Below are 5217 nucleotides of genomic sequence, written 5' to 3'. Positions count from 1 at the left end.
TTACTAAAGTATCATTTTAAAATTATTACATATGCGCAGGCATTGCTGTACGGTAAGGAGTTTATTACTCAACCACATAGTTCTGGGTCCAGTCCCACTGCGTGACACATTTGCTAGTGCGTCCTATCATAGAATCGGGTCGACCAGAGACCTGTGTTTGGATTTGAGAAACGGAAACTGAAAAATGCTAGTCATTCAACCATCTCTCTCTCTCTCTCTCTCTCTCTCTCTCTCTCTCTCTCTCTCTCTCTCTCTCTCTGTCTATCTATCTCTATCTATCTATGTTTGTGTGTGTGTCTTTGTGTCGTGTTTGTCACACACCAACGCTTGAGGACCGGTGTTGGTTTGCTGATGCCCTATAAATTAGCAGTTCGTCAAAAGACGCCCAGAGAATATGTACCGGGAATAAAAATAAGTACTTGAATCGATTCGTTTGATTAAAATTGTTGAAGGTCATTCCCCAGCATGGTCACAGCAAAATTACTGAAACAGGTAAAATCCTATAAAATCTAATAAAAATCGATTCCCATTACCGCACATTGCTGTTTGGAAAAAATCTCAAAACTACTGTGCCAAAAAAGAAAAGAAAAAAACCCAAAAAACCTTGAAGAAAGTTTTGTATTGCTTTTATGAGATTAAAAGAAATATCTCCAGTCAGTTTTAAAGGATGGAGCCTAGATACATGTAATATATTTTGTATATATGTTCTTTGTAATATGAATTAAACATTAAAGTTTAAAAACAGGTTATTGAAGACAAACGTGTAAGAATATGATGAAGGCACAGCTCATGTAACTTTTGATCGTTAACAAATGATTAATATAAATATATAAATAAAACTGTGGAACACAAGTAACTAACCGACAACATTCCGCTGATTTTGCTAAGCTTATTTGTCGTTAAGGAACGCTTAATGATGGAATCATAACAAGTAAAGATATCGTTTGAATTTTATGTTTGCATACTTGCTTTCTCACTATCAAACTTACAGCTGGGATGGAGTTTCCACTATTTATTAACCCCCCCCCCCCAAAAAAAAACAATAAATAAAACCGAAAATATGACATTGTAGAAGTAGATAGAAAGATTCTGTCTGCGTCTACAATTCTGTTGCAAGACGCTAGAGTACTGTTTAAAATAGATATTAAGAAATATTTGCTTCATTATATATTCTGAGATAAGTTTCTATTTAATATTTGAATTCATGTTCATACAATTTTTAACTTATTGCTTTTATAATAATAGTTGAATAAATAACTTCCTTTTATATACAGTTCATATTCATAATTATCTTATTGAGTGTCTTCAAATTTTTACTTGATACTTGTGCAAATACTTTTAGGGCTTTTATGTTTCACGAAATTATGGAAGCTTAAACTGGCTGTGTTTATATAATATGATGAAAGACTGAGGCAAATTATAATGATTTATTATTAACTCTCCCCATCCTGCAGAAAATTAATTTATTTCTTTATACTTGCCAGAGTTTCCACAATACTATTGGCTAGTTTCTATGAAAAGTCAAATGGAAAGAATTTTGGAACAATTTTACAAAGCCTATTCCAAATGGAAATCGTTGATATTCCATATTGATTTCTGCTATTATTCTGAGGTTTCCTAACCCTTTTAACGTAACTAACATAATACTAGTTAAGTGCATTTTTAATTATTCAAATTTATACGATTGATTTGCCATCTCTCAAAATTAATGGCATTTTTAAACATCTAAATTACACCACGAGAGATAAATTACACGCGAAAGAAAGAAAAAAAGATACAAAACGAACGCAGTACTTTTGATTTGGAAAACTTTGCTTTTCTCTCTCATACACAATCGACCACAGTCTTAGTTGGATATTCGTTTCAAATCTATTTTCGTAATAGCTACAACTGTTATATGGCTTGACGTCATACGGCGTTTCTTGACGTCACCTGTCTTCGCACACGATTAATTCTGTGTTCAAATTTTCTGCATTAGATAAAAATTACTTGAATATTAAGGGTTATAACTGTTTGTATATTATTGATTTTATTAAGAAAAGAGAAAAAAGTCTCTATTTCATAACGTTTATACTCGTTAAAATTCTAGAAATGAAATATGATAGGAATAACAATACACTGTCATCACTATTTATATGCTATTTTAAGAGAAATCTGCCTCCAAGCTCTTCACTGCACATGGATATATTGATTGCATAAATTTGCACAAGATGTTTGTTATGCTTTGGGCAAGTTAAGGTCGCATAACGTCCCTATCTTACAAACATTTCAGATAGCAGTAATCAAACATTTTCGATATTGTCCCTGAAGGAACATAGGTAGTAATGTTTAATTTATTATACTTGATAATGTCGCATGATAATTTTAGGATGATGGTTATTAACAAATCAGATTTAATGTATAATAAATGCTCTACAATAACAGCAGCGTTAGAACAGCAGAAAAAAATCAACAGTATTTACTGCAGGTTTTTCAGCAAGAAGTTGCAGAGAACCATTTTTCTCGGAATCCTGTGACTAATATTGAAATAGTTATTTAATTTTGTTTCTTATGCATCTATTTCTAGTTTATATACATAGTAGGCATGTAGGATATTTTTAGGTAAAACTTACATCATGATTTCACATTCTACAATGATTTAGTTATATCTAGCACTAAAATGAAAATCAATGCAGTTTAATATATGTAAGTAATTAGCTTGAAGAAAACAGAGAGGGGGAAGACATCTCAAATATAGGGTACACCAACGATTGAAGTGCTTCGTTAACACGAGATGACTGAGCGATCTGACATTGAGTTACTCATCGAGAAGTAAAGAGAGTAAAGGGTTAGAGGTGAGAGATATTTAGATGCGTAGATGGGTAACCTACATACAAGACATACGCGTAGGTTTTGCTAATGTTTAAGACCATAACATTATTCTCACCCAAAATAACGGAAGACGGAACCAATAAAAAAACAACTACATACACACGTATAATTAAGCGAATATGTGTGTGTTTGTGTGCGTACGAGCGTGTGTGCGTGTGCGTGTACATATGTATGTGTATCTCTCTCTCCGTATTTCTGTCTGTCTATCTTATCTGTCTGTGTACCTGTCTGTCTGCCTCTCTCTCTCTCTCTCTCTCTCTATATATATATATATATATATATATATATATATATATATACACATGAGTAATTATTTATATGTATATTCCTGTATATGTGTACGTCTGTGCATGTATATAGACACACATACATATACGTATGAATGCATATATAACTGTGGTTGTATGCCTATATACGTGTATTTAAAGTAATTTCTTTAGTTTAAACTTCCTGCGAACATAAAAAAAAACTCTTTACTATCATTTTTGTGCATAAGATTTTTAATTTGTGTATAGATTTAAAAGACAGAAAACGAATACAAAAATTTTCACTTGATAGATGCTTCCTTTTTTTTATTCTTGATATAAGAGGATTAGAGTAATCTGTTAATTATGATAAAGCAAATCCTCAATACGGTCTAATAGTTTTTATCGTATCACAACCAACGGCGAAATAAATAATATATTAATGACAGCTTAGAGTTTTATATCTAACCATAAAACCTATTTTATTTTATTTGAAATACGCAACTAAATCCGCAAAACATTAAAATGATATGCAACAGTAGATAAATTATGCTCTCAGAACGGTGTATGCTCAAACTACAATAGTAACTCCACATTATTTTGTCAATCAATTTCTCTTTTATATATTTTATACCAGAATCTTTTTTTCCCTCTCAGGCAATTGTTTATAGTATCAGTTTATATACGTAGGTTAGGAGTACTTAGGAAATGTTCATTTCGGCATTGATTATTTATGACTATGTAGACCATAACACTTTTTATATTTCCGCGTAAGATAATTATTAGCATTTTGCTTGAAAATGGCGTCTTGATTTTATACTTTCAGGACAGTAAAACATACATCATGCTATCTAGTTTTCGATGATTCTAGGAATACTATAATTGAAGCAGACAAGTTTGTAGTACAAACAAATAGTCTTCTACAAATAAACCTATGATATGTACTAAATTTCATGGACTTCTGAACAAAATTCGTGCCGATCAATATTATCGGTGAGCAAACAATTATTTTGTTGTTTTCATCCGATTTGCATTGAAATTCCAAATCTGTTCTTATTTCTTACCCTAGTGTGCCTAGTTTTTGAATTTCAAGATTTATTCATTAATTTTACAAATAACTGTTTATTGTTTGAGACGAAGACAAACGAAAACATTTAACTGGTTGTGATTAATTTCAAATTCAGTTATATATCATCAATATAAACTCAGGTTTATATTATGAATAAAAATACGAATATGAAATAAATATTATGCTTAATGCAATCTTGAAAGCATCGAATAAACAATTACGACTCTACTGGCGATCTTGTTTATTCCAGTATATTGAGATATTTCCAATTTATTATCATTATAGATATCCTGTATATTATAACAGTATCGGATTGTGTAGAATATTATCATATGTTTATTCTAGAACCAATAAGTCAATGGGGTTGCAAGACATCATATATTTCTATTGTCATGTGGGACTGCTCCAGGCATGTTTCTGATAAATCATTGAAGAGGCATCTGTCAAGTGTTACATATCTCTAATGGGATGTTGTTGATACAATAACTATACTAAATAAGAAGAAATCCTTTTACCAAATAAACATTCGCTTCTGAAATTGATTTACATCTAAATTATCTTCCTTCGGTCTTGAGGTTAAAGATACTGTTTTCTTGTTACAGACATTATGTATCTGACAAGGGCATTCAAATAGTCTTCATTAAAAAATTATTTTTCTTCAGTATCTTGATTTGTCTCCTGAGCTCTCATATTGGTTAGCACAACCATGCTGCAATTTATATATTCATCATGAGCATATACCATGTCCTCATTTTAGTTTGCTTCCTAAAACTTATTACATAAAATAAACTGATAGTTTATACATAACTAGATACCTATTTACTTATTTGCGCGGGTGCACACACATACATATACATGTCTATATTATTATTTTTATTATTATTATTATTATTATTATTATTATTATTATTATTATTATTATTATTATTATTATTATTATTATTATTATTGTTCAGTAGTTTTATTTTTATAATACCGAACGCAGTTATGTGTGCCTTGGGTATGTGCTGTGGTTTGCTGTGATACTCTTAT

At 30.8% G+C, this 5217-nt stretch overlaps 1 long non-coding RNA gene across 1 annotated transcript; it reads left to right on the top strand.

The window, feature by feature from the left end:
* Positions 1 to 2149: 2149 nt before the first annotated feature.
* Positions 2150 to 4065, top strand: LOC128247099 (uncharacterized). The gene is made up of 2 exons (XR_008263520.1): positions 2150 to 2318; positions 3943 to 4065. It is a non-coding gene; the product is annotated as an uncharacterized LOC128247099 (long non-coding RNA).
* Positions 4066 to 5217: the final 1152 nt, after the last annotated feature.

This window comes from Octopus bimaculoides, chromosome 2 (genome assembly GCF_001194135.2).
Source record: "Octopus bimaculoides isolate UCB-OBI-ISO-001 chromosome 2, ASM119413v2, whole genome shotgun sequence".
In the NCBI taxonomy this organism is placed as follows: domain Eukaryota; kingdom Metazoa; phylum Mollusca; class Cephalopoda; order Octopoda; family Octopodidae; genus Octopus; species Octopus bimaculoides.
This window is presented reverse-complemented; position numbering and strand designations above follow the sequence as displayed.